This window comes from Platalea leucorodia (genome assembly GCF_965183815.1).
Source record: "Platalea leucorodia genome assembly, chromosome: 6".
Lineage (NCBI taxonomy): Eukaryota > Metazoa > Chordata > Aves > Pelecaniformes > Threskiornithidae > Platalea > Platalea leucorodia.
The window spans coordinates 53,221,271-53,237,242 of record NC_138828.1 but is presented as its reverse complement, the minus strand read 5'-3'; positions in this window follow the sequence as shown (position 1 = coordinate 53,237,242).

Genomic DNA, 15,972 nt, shown 5'->3' with positions numbered 1-15,972 from the left:
GGAAGCAATGCACAGCAGAGGCAGCTCAAGACCTTCAGAGAGTTGTCTTAAGACATCTGAGCTGAAATAAACAGAAGACGGGGAGGTTCATAATCAGCTCTGGGGTTACACCAGTACACTACCCCAGTGCTGCTGGGGTAGCCAACGGGTAGGTGCACATGGGCAACAGCCTCCATCTTCTATAAAGGTGACATAAGATTAGCCAAGTTGGGAAACAATTCCAATGTCCTCTCCAGCAAAGCAGAGCCACATATCCTCACCCAAAACCCTACAGAAGCAGAAAGGGCAAGGGGGCAGATGGGAAAACAAAACAATACAACAAGAACAACTAAAGAAGAGTCCTTGCAATGTGTAAGCACAAGTTCCTAGCAAGCACTAAGACTGCACCCAGGCACCAAAACTGCAAGGACATAAAAGAGAGAAGAAGATCCAAACTGTCCAAAGCAGCTGGATGACCTCCATAGCACAACTCCATATGAAAGGCTCCTAGTACCAGAAATGAGATCAGAGGTAGGAAAAACTTCAGATTTCAGATATGGTTGCAGTGGGGTGGGGGATCTGGCAGGAAGAAGGGTCACACTCAGAGCGATAAAGTCTAAATGGGAGGGACAGAGTTCACTTGATCCAACAAGAGAAGCAGGCTGAAGATGTGTTCGTTGACAAAGGTCAGCTTCCCAACTGAAGAACGGGGAAACTGGACAGGTGTGGAACACAATCACGCATCTGGAGTGACAGACTCCACTCTCCAATCAAAGAACAGGAAGGAGGAGGACATTTGCCATCAAAAACAATGAGCAAACAGATCAGTGTGTTTAACTAAAATGCAGACACCAGAGTGCGGTGTCCTCAAGTGAGGATACTGATAAAATGACATATTTGAAATCTGGTGGGAAGAAAGCAGCAGGACAAGAACATCAGAATTAAGCATATAGGATGGACAGAATAATGCTTGCTAATATGAGAATTATATTAAAGTCTGAAATTATTTGACTGTAAGTTAACCACAATAAGTAGCGGAGTCCCTACAGACTAAAAATCCAGAGCTAACAGAAAAACAGAGAATATTTGATCTGCACTATCAACTGTCTCAACTAGGGCGACAATACTGGTTGCAATACACCGAGTCAGGTCAAGGAGGCTACAAGACCAGAAAACATAAGGATAATAATGGGAAACTTCTGCTATCTCAATGTTGGTTAGGCACATTGAAGAATAATTCCCTGATCATATTTTTGTACAGGAATCAATGACTGCTTTGGAAAACAAGTTTGCCATGACAAGAGAAGCAACTCTTGATTTCTTCTCTAACAAAGACATTTAAATCCTCACAGAAACCATAGAAACCATTTTGGAAACCACGGGGGGGGGGGGGGGGGGGGCAGAAACCACCAAATACTTATCAACAAATCTTTGAAAAGTGTAAAATAAAGTCAGCACACTAAGTAGTGAAAGGTAAGTTACTAAAAGCAAGAATGCATAATTCAAGAAGCTGACATTTTTCTTTAAACCTTATTTTCTTCAGCTGGAAACATAGTTTGAATAACTACATTCAAAATAAATCCTTTTCCATACCAATGAAAAGTATAAAAAGCTTTCCAGACAGGCTGTAGGGCCCGTAAAGTTTTGAGTACAAAAGCAGCACTCAAATTAAGACCGTTCTAGAACGGCAGGAATTTGTGTGCTCACTATGGACCAGAGTGGCTTCTTGCCTACAACCTTGTATTTACATGGGACTTTAAACATCTGTCTCAGACTGAGGGTAAAAAGACCATGGAACAATGAAACAACAAGCTACCAAAATCAGACAGCACCCCCCTCTGCCCCCCCTTTTCTTCCCCAAGATGAAATGGCTTGACTAGCTTAAAATCTCCTGGTTCCTTAAGGCTGGTCTAAATCCTTTGCCTACCCACTGTTATTCAATCCCTATAGAAGCATTAACAATTTTAGTACCCTCATTTTCATCTTCCATTAGGAAACGTAAGGCAGATTCAAGAGTTCTTCCAAAAAAGTCTTCCCTGGAGGCAGGTCAAGAACCTGTCCTGAATAATTTTCCATTGATTTAAATCAATCACAGAATCAATTGCTGAAAAATATTTGCAAACTTTGCTCTCACTTTTGTTTTGACACATTAAAACTAGTTTCTACTTGTCTGGAGACTAGCCCATAACACTGCTTGCTCACCTAGTCATGCAACAAAAACTTAAGATTCCATTTTGATTCATCATTAGCTCAGATCCAACGAGTAGTCTTACCTCTTTCAAGAGCTTTCTCACTACAGAAAACAGGGAACTTCAATATGCCAAGACTTAGCAAGACTGAGAGCCCAGGAATTTAAAGAATGACACATTAGCTTACAGTATGCATAACGAATAATACCAAATTTGAAACAACACAGGCAGCTAAGTAAACCTTGATCCAATTGATGCTGAAGAAGCTCCAAGAAAAATAAAAGTAGTTTTGAGGCTGAGTAGAGAAATGACAAAGTGTGTTAAAGTTGCATATATAAACGTGTACATGTACATATAGAAGTCTGCTCACTCAGTGCTCTGAACTTTCACATAACGAGAGAATATACAGTAATAAACCACCGATTCAACTATTTTTAAAGCAAATTTTCACTTTAGTAATCAATACTTTCATGAGCAACTAGACCAGCTTCAAATACAGCTTCATATCCACACTGAAGTCCTAAAATTGTCCTGCATAAAAAGTGAGGTATTGTGTATAAAAAAATCTGTAACCTAGATGAACATTAGTCCTCAAAAAAACTGACACTCTAACTCTGCAGGTACTAATATGTTCAACAGGCTTATGAGAACACTTCCTGGTAATGACAAATTGTTTAGACTTAAGACCTGCGATAAGAGACAGAATGAAAAATTAACCTCAGCCAGCATCTCCTCCACAGGAGTGGTCAGTAGCAGATGCACAGACACAGTTCCCCTTCCTGAGAACATTCCTTCCCAAGAATACACTGTTCCTGGCAACTAATGACTCAGGGAATTCTCTAAACTAAATACTACTAATAAACTCACTTTGAGTTTGTTTTATATCAACAAGCATTATGCACACCTGGCCTTCACAACACCCTAGAGTGCACTGCAAAAGAGTTCAGCTGTTTTGTGCCTTCAGTAAAGCTCAACTTGCCACATTTCAGTTGTATATTTCAAGTGCTTACACACTGCAAAAAAAGTCTTAGTTATCAGAGCTCTAAGCTTTCCCCTTCCTCAACAAATATAAGAGCTTGGGGTAACAGAAGCATCAATTTGAAAAAAGGGAAAGGAGCTTGGCAAGCAGATTCTCCTAAAAGAGAAGAGATCTGCTGTCAGCAGCCCCATATCCAGGACTGAAAAGGACACTACAACAGGACACTACAACATGCAGAAAAGGGCTCAGAGCAATATCTTGTCATCATTCCTACTAACCTACAAGGGGTGTCCAGGGGTGTGCTGTAAAAGGGCAGAGAGACGGAGAATCGTTCAGTGCTGGGTAAACAGGAATCAAGACCATATCGATTACAATAGATAATTCAAGCTACAAGTTTACAAATACTACAAGAACACAAGTCAGTTTGTGTTAGCGTCACAACACAGACAGTAATAATTTACACTTTTCCTGGTACTCCATCTGGAACTCTGTTCTTTCACCCACATCATCACACAGCGTTTACTCAAACCCATCAGCTATGTTTGTGCAGCCTCTGGGGGGTGGGACTAAATCTGAAAGGAGAAGGCATGCAGGAAGGCAGTCTAGAAGTGCTCTAATCAACTGAACGTGCTTTGATACCAGACAAAATGCACTGTCAGCATCTGTATTTCAGCAGAAAACCATGTTACATGGTCACAATTACCACAGTCACTGAAGTCAGAAACCATTTAAGGCATTTCATATGTCAATGCGTTACACTACAACCTGTTTACCAGCCCATGTTCTGGAACACAACACAATCACCCAAGTCTGACTTTCAGCACATACACCTGAAGGCAGAGATGGCAGCATCCAGGAGAGAGTCTGCAGCGACCAGGCATCCCTTGCAACATGCTCTGTCCAGTGTTGCTCACACACGTTCCATCAGAAAGCACTGGGAAAACACAATTTCAGGTAATGCTGCATTTATCCAGAATCACGATTTCAGAGCTCCCTATGCAACCTCAGTCATGTCACATCCTGATGTGAATTAGCCTGTTGCCAATTCAAATTCAAACTATTAGAAGAGAGAACGAGTTAAGCTCCTAAAACAACTTCACCCAAACATTTATAACATTACAAGTACATACTCCTAGAACTGAATTATATGAAGTGCTCATATGCTAATGGCATTGCTTGCTTAAGAACACACAGTACCATCAGTGCTGGCACTGTGTTTATAACAAAAATAACCCACAGGGTAGCTAAGTGACATCTGTATGCTTTACTCAAAGCCATTTTAAAAATCAAAATCCATGTGAGACACTTGCAACAGTAAGTAGAAATAACGTGCAAGTTATGTTTGCAAGCAATCATGCAGGCAACGTTTGACTGAAGGAGTAGTATCACTTTCACAGGCATGAACCATCAGGGTCTGCCTCCTACTTGGCTATTTGCCAGCCTGCTTCAAGACTGAAGCACCAGCATAACATACAAGTGATAGTAACCAAGGAGCATGAATTTTAAGCAGTTAAGTCTTGGCACTAATGTATGGAAGAAGTAAAGTGGAAAGGCAGTTGAGCATACAGCTACAGAAAACAGACATCCTAAAGTTGTGTGAGAGATGCTGACTTCCTGTAAGGTGTCCAAACCATGACACAGGACCATCAGACTACCCCGAAACATATGACCGCTCATGCTAACAGGTACATCTACCCAAGCAGCATGCCCCTACTCGTGACTAAATGGTTGTCTAACAGAGACAGCACTGCTAGTGCCTTCCCCAAACTCACAGCCTCCAGTGATTCAGTCCTCAGAGCTCTGGTTCAACAGAAAGCTTCAGCTGCTTTTGGACCCTTCTTTTCCTTGCCCTTAGTCATTGCTTTCCTAAGATGAAGAGTCCTAATCTATTTAATTGTTCATAAACTCTGGCCATCCTTGTTGGCCTGTCTTCAAGGATGTCAGGCTGTTGTCTCCATCTTCAAGTTCAGACTATTCAGACTGTAAGCACATAACACATTCAGACATTCCAATGGATTTATATAGTGTCTTGATAAACACAATTTTTCTTCCTTTAATAATTGCCAACTTCTGATTTTTATTGTAAGGTAAGTTCCGGGAGAACTCTATATTGAGAAACAGAAGACTGGTCCAGTGACTTTTAAAACTAAATTGAATCCATCTTTTATTTAGGTAACCAAGATACCTGAAAACAGTGTCTAGAAATGGCATCTAGTATTTTAGAGATTTGGAGGAGCAACTCCCTAGACCCAGAAGTTCTGCAAATGCACATACCTTTCCTCCATTATTTTACAGCAACTGACAAGATGAAACTCAGAAGTAAGAGAGATAAGCATACACATGCCAGTGACAAATGCTAGCTATTAAGACAGCACAAGTAAGCAAGCGTACTTTATTATTGGAGATTAAGTGCATGATCAAACAAAACCAAAGCTACCTATATGAATCTGCAGATGAGAATACTAACAAGCCTCTCGCTTCGATATTCCAGCACTCTCTTATGACTTAATTGGGCTCTCATTCGCAGCTTCATTAAGACAGCATATATGGCTAGAAGTGGCACAGACTACTCACAGGGTTTTCAAAGTATGGTGCAGTACAAAACTGCACACGTGGTCAGTTATATACTTAGTTATCATTCATTTATCCATTGCCATCATAAACAAAGGCTGTGCATGGTTTTCAATGAGATCAATATTCAGTCTGTTAGTCTTTAGGAACTCATAAGAATGACATTAAGTTATTACCTCCTGGTTAAATTAGTTATGAACTTTTCAGGAAGATGCTTTGGGTTTTTTTTTTTTTTTTTTGCTATTTTATCACAACTAAATTGTTTAGCAGAAGCATATGTTCTTGTACAAGGCAGGATAAACTTTTGGGTCAAAATGAAAGTAAGGAGTTGGAACTTGGGGAAAAAAAAAAACCACAATAGCACATTTATTATGGCACTTCCTTGGAAGGCCAAGGTTCAAGTCCTTTTTGAAAGACTTGATTGAATAGCTAAGCACAAACAAGACTAAGACTGTCAGAGACCTATGTTCAACAATCCTAATCAGTGTTCAAGTTCTTTGACTAGATTCGGGTTACAAATATTGCTCACCTTCTCTATTTCCTGGAATTCAGCTAAACTGATTTGCTCCATTGTTACCATTTAAAGGGTACCTTTATACATTGTGGTATCTTCAAGTTACAAAACAGTGAGTCAGGATAATTCACAGGAAATTTCCTTCTAAGATTGAAATATTATCGGTGTAGGAAGAAAGGTGGTAATAGATTACGAAGAACAAAAATGCTTTGTGAATTCATGCTAGGTCTGCCCAGACACTCGCATACGCAAATAAGTTAAACTTTAAAGTTGAGCAAATAAGGTTTGTGCTGAGGAATGTCCTCAAGTTTCAAGATAGTCTTCAGATATCTAGCAGCTTTCCTGAAGTCTCTCATCATGCATTCTTTATCACCAGTTCTCATTTTTTAAGGACGTTTCAGCCATCAGTCCCCTTGCTGCCCATCTTCCTTTGAACAGACTTCAACCATTCCAAGTAGGAGTTGGGCTGACTGCTTCTGAACTAACCAATCAGTCCTCTCAGCAACCTTTCTACTCTCCATTACACATTTCTCCTCTTTCACCGAGCTGTCAATCCTCTTAACTTGCCCCATAATTCCTCACTTGCTTCTCAGCCTAACTGAAGTGAAATCTAGTACAGAAGCAGGTACACAGGGAAGCAGTGCAGAATAGCCATTACACCTTGGATTCTCAAGACAAATGGGGGGGTTGTTGCTGTTAGTGTTTTTGTGTTTTGTTTGAGGGGGTTTTTTGTTTGGTTGTTTTTTTTTTTTTTAACTTTTGTTTTAAAATATCCCCTCTGAGTGTTAGGTCTACAGATATTTAATTAAGCGAAGACTTTTTGTCTGCTGCTAATCTCCTCTTGACTGAGAAGTACAAGGCTTTGACAAAACAGCCAGTACAAAACCAGCAGAAACACTATGCCTGAGCAGCACCATGCTGCAAAGGTAGTGGCTAAAATGCCAGTCATAACCCTGGAAAAAAAATAATAGTTCTCATTTCCTAACAATGAGCCACAACTTAGTCATTCATTTGGCAAGTCAGAGCAGAGACGGCTTTATCCATTACCACTGAAATAACTCCTGCATTAAATATTTGCCTTTACATTCAAGTTTTAATGCCAAGCAAATATACCACAATGTGCTAGGCAGCATACACTAAGACTACTTAAGGTTATGTGCTGACTTGAAACTTTTCATGTTCCTGAACTATTTTATGAAGCATCTGTGCCCACAGCACACGACATAGAGCTGACATTATCAGTATTCTGGCTAGTACAGTGACTGTGTCGATGGAATCAGACAGTTAAGGCCACAGAAAGGCTCATCTGCTCCCGTGCACTGCATGTCCTTTCAGATCTTCACCTAAAACTGAGAAGCTGTTCAGCAACTGGCTATATTTAACACCGACATATAATATGAACTAGTTTACAGAGCATCTGGAGTACTCCCAACATAACCTGTAGTGAAGCAAGATACAGTAAGTGCAGCAGTATTATTTCATTCTAGTGGATTATTCTGTGCAACACATTTATAACCTGATTAATTTATCTGAAAAAGCAGATCAAAACAGCATCTCATAATTGAAAAAGCAGAATCCTTGCCATGATAGCCTTTCGCAGTACAGACTGAAGAATTAATGAAGATGCTGAGGATTTCTCACATTAACCAGGTCAGAAGTTTAATCAGCTCACAGTTTTTGAAGACTCAAAGATGCTTGCTATGCAGAAGTGGTCATTCATTCAGAAAAAGACTACAGCCAGCCAAGAACAGTTTCCACTTGCTTTACAAGAAATTCTGCCACTGAGTTAGGACTGCACTTTTGCACAGCATCACAGCAGAATTTAATTCTGAATCTGTTGCCAATAGAAGAATAGTTGTTCCTACATTTATGTTTTTCTAAATATTCAAGACTACTGATTATATATATAGATGTATATGTAATAAGACTGCAATGAACTGCTTACAGGAAATAATACTTTGGTAGTCAAATAGGAAACAGCTCCGACCTGATAATAAATCTTAAAGGTGCACTGGTTGTTGAGGGTTTTCAGTAAGTATCACTGAACAGTAATTTAAATCTTATCAAACTTAACAATTTCACCAATATTTCACCTGCAGTGTTGCACAACTGGCATCTGGAGCAAGCAGGCAATTCATAGCCATTGTACCAAATGTTGTAGTCTCAGGAGGAAAAAAAGAAGCCATGTTGTTTTTATATTTAAAAAGAAATGTTATGTTCCCTACAAAGGAAATTTTTTCTCACAGTAAGATCAGTCCTGCTACGAGAGTTTATTTTTATATTTTATTGTTTTTACATTTTTGTTTGTCTTTTGGTCCCAGAACACACAAGCCTCTGAATCTAACAGGGACTAGTTCTGCAAAGCTAAACACAGCACTGCACATCTGCAGCAGACAAATGACAAGAACAAGACAGACACCATGACAGTTTTGCAGAGCTGTTCGGAGAAAATAGCTTGATTTATGCAACACTATCAGGCAGCAGGATACAGTTGGTGCTTTCTGGAAAGCACGAGCTCCCTGTGCCACCTGACATGGCTGCCGACAGGCTGCCTGCAGACCTGCAAGAGCCGAAATTCCACCAGGACCTGGTGGGGGAAGGACCAGAGAGAAGGGGGAGCTGGGCACATGTTGCTTGAAAGGCTGCCAGGGCAAGGTTATTGGTCTCATTCAGGTGATCTGGAAGGGATCCAGATGTGCAGGCTGCTGCCTGGCTCCCCACGGATCCCCCTTGGCTCTGGGGAAGAGGGTCCAGCAGCACTCCTGCAAAGGGTTCTACATCCCCAGGACAACAGCGGGACTCAAAGCTCCTGTCTAGAAATTGTCCCCTCAGTCCCTCTGAGACCACTCAGGAATGCTGTAGTCTAGCAAAGAATTATAAATTTCTTCCTTAAGATGCAAGTGGTACAAATCCATTATTTTAATACTTTTCCTTGAGTCAAGCTTCCTGAAGTTAGGCATCAAATTCATACGCTGCTTATGATAGTCTACATTTTGTTTTACAGTATAGCTAAACCTCTACACCAGAACTTTAACCAGAGAGCTGAAAAAAGTGTTTTAACTTCAAAAATGCTAGCCTCTCAAACAGTTTTCATTCAACTATTTAGCTGACTCCACAGCTTCCCACAAGAGTAGATTATATATACATCACCAGATCTTTGCAGACACCCTGGAACTACAGTTATACATTATATGGGAGCATTAGCCTTCATTTCAACTCAAGACTGATCAAAATCAATGCAAGGGGCAGTGACAGAACTGTTACAAACCCAGTGCTGCATCCATACCTGGTGTTCCCAAGTGAGTTTCAGCTTCTGCCACAGCCTCCCCTTGAGATGAGAGATCCACACAAGAGGACATTGTGCTACAAAGTGAAAAAGCAGCACCCTGGTTTTATAATAAACTAGGTCATAACCCTTGAATAACTGACAGCCTAACAGGAGCTACATGATTAACAGGCAAAAACTGCCTCTCTCTTCCTTTGGCTGGTTTTTGAGAGAGTCAGCTCGGCCTTTTTTGCAAGATCACACGTTAACTTTTACCATACAGCCCCCTCAGTCAGATGATTCACTCGTACACATGGATTGGTTCTCTGGAGTCTCTAGGACTTGGTGCCATGTATAAACTACCCAGTCTCCAATATAGCTCACCTCACATTTCACCCTTTAGGATTTGACTTCACTGGCTTTACAAGCCTGATAGAGGGAAAACCTGAATTACATACAAGTAGTGATAGCACCAGGATGATTTAAAGGACATTGGTCTGATCTGGTACACTTTAAGCAGCCATTCTACAGCCAGACACCCAGTTTGTTAGCAGCAACCTATAAAATTCTATTTCTTGGGCTAAACCTCATTTAGATGAGGCCCATGAGAAGACATGCAAATCTGCAGCAGAAAATAATTGGGAGAACACACAGATAAAGGGGCTTTCCATTACTACCATTTAAAAAAGTGTTTGTGGACAAAAATTACTGCAACTTCTATAGATTCTGCACAGGGACAGGCAATACAAAGATTCAAGTTAAATGGTGCCTTTATATTCTTATGGTCAAAACTCAAAAAGCCTGCCTTGCTCAAAATTGTAGAGAGCACCAGAATGTATAGCTTCACTATGCACAAGCTCCTCCAAAGCTGCACTTCCCGGGCTGTTCCTCCCAGGACGTAAGGCACATCCATCATTAAGATGGCAACAGAGACAGAACATTATTTCTAGATTTACGTTGGTCACAGACCTTCATTATTTAATTCTGGGAAGTACCAACACCAAATGCGAGCTGCTGGGTCAAACAGTCACTTAACAGTACAGAAAGCCATGAAACCATCATGCATATCAGAACGAGTCAGAAACACTAGCATTTCATACGGCAAGTGTTTCACCACTCTGCAATGCGGGTGAAAAACACCTATACAGGGCTAACACAAATAAGTGTACTTGAGTAACTTCATACAGTTGATGTTAGTTTGGGACACGGATAAGCAATTCCGCCTCTGGTGTTTCAGCTTACAGAAGCAAGAAAACAATTCTCATATTTGTGCTGTGCACAGGGTTTGTTTTTTTTTTTTTGTGGGAATGAGGAAGAAACACTGTTGAAAAACAAACAAAAAAAGAAGTTGCTTAGGTACCTAACAAAAGTTAATTGACCTTGCACAACCGAATACTGTCCTGTGAAGGTGACCAACTTTTTTTTTTTCCAAAGCAATCTCAGCAAGTTTAAATTTGCATGACAGAATTATTTCATGTATCAGCATCAAGTTCAAAGCATGTTAACAATGCTGCAGTTTCTAGATTTCCATCTATAAATCCACCAACCCACAGTGCACAACCAAGGATCCTGATGTCCCGTTCAATGAGGACTCCGAATGCACAGTTTGTTGATACAAGTTCTCCAGTACATGAAATCCCAGAATGCTGGAGAAGCCTGAATTGAGAAGGATTGCCTAGGCAGAGCAAGGGGGGGGGCGGAACCCAGCAAAACAGAAAAACCCCAAACCACAGACACACACCCAGTGCCGAGTAATCCAAGAAAATAAATAGCGGGAAAAGTCATGAGGCTTCTCCTGGTAGGAAAATACATAACACTAACTGCTGAATGCTAAGCAAAAAGAGTTGAGCTGAGCAGACCATCCAGGAAGAATCCACAATAGATCTCCAGCCACTGGATCTCTCATTTTCATGTCTCTAATTTTAGAGAGTATTTATTAGGGTGCTCTTTCCTTCCTTCACCAGGTACTGAGAGATGTTCTTGGAAGAGAAGAATGTTTCTACCTTGATGTTTTACCTTCAAATCCACCACTGGACTTCTGTTTTCTCTAAACCAAATTAAACATACCAGATTCATTTTCTCAAGTCATTTGGGTAGTATACTGCTCACAAAAATCAACTGCAAGCAATTAATGCTGCATTAAGAACTTTCTCCAGAGGAAACTGCCCCACAAGAAGCAGGGGTGGAAGGGATTGGCACCTGGAAACCACTCACTTTAGTTCTCTGGAAGGTCCATCTATGCCTGAGCCACCAGGGCTGCAAAGTATTTGGTGGTTAGACTTAAAATTGTTCAAAAAGTTTTCTGAAAAAAATACAGAGGAACAACAGTCCATCAAAATAGATCTAGGAATACACTGGGTATAATATACTTCCTTGGGCTGGATTTCTTGCATCTACAAAGAAATTCCTAGTCAAAACTAGGTATGCTGAAAGTCAGAAGCAGGGACAGGTCCCAGTGAGTGGGACAACTCTCATGCAGAAAGCCAAGGTTCCTTTTGCCTACAAGTACCAAGTGCTCAAATTAGTTCTGCTCTTCTGATCTTCCACATGATAGACTGACTGGTGGCTAGGGCACTTTGGTTTTGACCACTGACAAGGGTCTTTAAAAAAGAAATCTGGAGGTGGTCTCTGATTTTTCTTACAACGGAGAAAAACGTATATTCTCAGCTGATCATATGACAGGTAAACAGCTTCTACTGAGGCACACATCAGTCTAAAAATCAAGTTGTGTGTCAGACAATCAAGCCTTCCATATCAATAGAAGTTGCTAGACTGAGTTCTTTGACCATTTTCTTCACAAACCACTGTATTACAGAGAACAGCACACATGAAAGGTAGCAGAAGTAACCATTTTCATAACATTAAACTGTACTACAGTCTCCTGAATCGTTTCATGCAATCTTCTCCTCATCCAAGGAAGAAGCAAGAGCAACTGCCTGTTTAAGCTCCCAGTTTCTAAGGGTTAAGTCTTACCGGTTTACCACCCACCTCTGTCTTAGTAGTTGCGCAGAATCTGGTTTGTGTTTCTCCCCATTGTGTCCCTGAATTCCAAGTCTGCTTATTAATATTGAGAATTCAGGGGTTTCGATTATTCCCATCCACATTTCAAATTAAAAGTTGACAACTAACGAGATAAGTGCTACGGACAAACTACACTAATTCCTAAAAATTATCTTAGGTATACAAACCAACAATTCCATGTACTACAAGCAGACTGTGTTTTCACATATGAGGTGGTAAAACAAACTAAACCCAAGCCAAGCACATGCTATAGCAGAGAAGCAGCATTCAGGATACTATCTGAGAATGCTTGTTATCTCAAATATATTTGAGAGATTCCCAGAGAGTCCACTGAAAGAGCCTTACACCTTGAAAATAAAATGACATTCACATACCAGCAAGCTGGAGAGTATGTTTTGGTTTAAGCAGAGTAATCTTCACTGACACAGGAACCCAGCACTTCTCCTGTTCAACTCTAATCTTGGTGCACCAGCTTAGTAGCCAATTTTTACATCTCCATCCTATCACATTAAAGCATGGTTCAATTTTTTGGCACAGAATAGAGTGGACACAAGATACAGCACTATCCTACTGTGCTTACTTCAACAAGCCTGCTCAGCATTAGCTTCCACATGCAGAAATAAGATGGAATAAACCTCAGTATTCATGTTTATTTATATGCCAGGTACCTGTACATTTGCTCATAAGACCACACAATGGAAAAATACATTTTAAAAGCTATTTGACAAAGCAATCATGAGTTTTATCATAGCCACAGATTTAGTGCAATAACACATCGGAGCTTACTGTTAGGATAACTTGATGCATCAGATGCCTATCTCTGTCTTATTCTTTGAAATAAATGGTAACTCATTTATATTCTACAAGGAAAAAATATCAGGTCTAGTATAGAACTATAAAATTCTAGTTCTTCAAAGTAACACCAAATATATTTACTAAGATCCCTCTTAGGTTAAGCATCCAACATAAAATATGTATGCAAATCAAGTTAGATCACTGAATAATTCAAATCCCAAACCAAGCACGGGAGAATCACTTCTATTCTGAATGAAGCAATGTAATAACAAAGTCAAAGTCACACTGTGCTAACTGAAATGAGAGCACCAGTAACCATGAGCATCAACTCCTCACTGAGCAGAAGTCCACACTTGCGTAGACTCACCCCACGGCCTGCACAAATTCATCTTGCACGTACTCAGAAGGTCAATACATTCAAAATATTCAGTATGAGAGGGGAAACCAAATACCAACTTAGAGAACATTCCTGTGGTCTCACCACCAGACCTCTCTCAAATTGAGGCTGCCAAGTTTCATATATCTCACGTTACATGAGCCGCAAGAGTTTGACAGCCCTGTCATGCCATCCCACCTCTCTGCTGAGATGCACAGAGCCAGCTGAGGTCCCCAAAAGCTGACAGCTCCTCCAGCACAAGAGGAACCTCCTCAGCAGCTTCTAACAGCTGAAGAGATACAACTGCAGCAATCAGAGCTGCTCGCTCACTCAAACAGCAACAACCAATACAAGGACTATATCCTCATCAGGATGGGCGGGGGGACACCCCACAAAATCAGACTCTCCTGACTGCAGGCTGCCACACATTTTCCTCACAAGAAGAATATACCACAACACGTTCACACACATCTTTAGAAAGCTATTGATGCCAGGGAGGAGGGGGGGAATTTAAAAAAAAAAAAAAAAAAAAAAAAAAAATCACCATTTTCAGCTCCTATCCAATCTAGCCTGTTAGTTTATACTGTCCTATTGTTTGCTAAAGTCTTACCAAAGTTTCAGTCAACATAGAAAGAAAAATTAAGATCGTGCCTGAATAACAGTTCCCACCCAGAGCAGAACAGCAAAGATGACTTTTAGATTACTGACTAGGAAAAAAAGCTTAAGAGGTGAGTGAGAGTCACAAGACCACTTTCTGCTTAATACCTACCATATTCAGAAAGAAACAAGATGTCAGTGCTGTCATGCTTATTTAGAAAGAATATATACACAGAAATACCAGTCACTAGCTCCTTCTCCCAACAGTAGGTGCTTGCAGACTTTCAGATATTGGTTAAGTGCTTGAATGGCAACAGCCATTTCCTACACAGAACAAAAAACCTCAGCCACTGCGCTGACAGAAATACAAATCACCTGCTTTCACCAACTAAAGCCTCACTGGTAAAGCAGAGAGCCAGGCTGACAGTTGAAAGTCTGGAAGCCTCAATTGCAAGGCACAGGCACATTTACTTTTCAAGCACCTGAATGCGTTCTCACAGACGGCCTCATCTAAGGTTGGGTGACCAGGAACAGGCCAAGATGTGCAAGGATCATACAATTGTTCCTTTTTTTCCCCCCAAGGATGAAAACCCATTCCTGGGCAGCAATTGGTACTATGCGATCACTTCTGATCCCATGCTCCCTCAGATCATAGTAGGGGAAACAAAGTTAGCAGTCCTCATCCCTGTCTCCATAGGCTGCACTCCTTCACTCCATCTGTTGAAGAAAGGATCAGTTTCAGAGAGTAATGAAAAGCAGCACATTAGTCAGCTGAGACAATGGTTTCCCCTTTTCAGTTTGGAAAACATGCTCACACACAGACAGGGGTTTAGGTCAGAGCCCACAGCAGTTTCACCATTCCTGTTGTGTTAAATGTTTAAGCAGATTCAGCTTAATGCACTTTTCCAGACCTTCTGGTTGGAAACGTTAGCCCACAGTGCTATGGGCTAACCCTGTCTGGCTGTGCAGGACACCTGATGCCGGCCAAAGTTTCCACTCTGACTGCTTAAGTATATCAGACACTATTCCTCACATGCATACACTTCCTTGCATGCACTCTTCACCTTTCAGTGGCAATAAGATAAAGACATTTTATTAAGAAAGATCTTAAGCTTTTTGGAAAAGCATTCTTAACAGTCCTTCTCTATGGTAACAAAGCCACGTGAGGTATAGAAATGCAGGCATGAAACTACAACTAATTCCTCCCTTCCTCCTCTGCCATTTCAGGGTTAGAATGGGGGACATTGAAAATAAGTATTATTCTTAAAAGGTTGTTAGATAACCTAAGAAATAGTATTGTAAATTTAAGATATTACCATTGCACTACAATCCTTCAAAAGCTACTTCTGGGATTTCTTTACAAATAATTACTGCTCTAGTTAATCGAGCCCCATATGCAGGTCTAGATTGCCGCATCCAGCCCTTCCTCCTGCATATCTCTTTCAGGAAGAAAGGTAAAAATCACATCAGAGCTAAAAGCTAAGGTGAAGCCATGGCTACCTGTTTGCTTGACCCAACCCCCCCTGAATCACCAACGGAGAATGGTACCAAGAGCAGCCCACTATCACCTGAACTGTGGCTTTTTAAACAGTCATGGATTTGCCTGTCCCTGATGTTGGGCTCTATCCTTGAGCACTGGATGCTTGTTTGTAGGTTACTTAGTCCTGCCTACAAGTTCAGCTCTAT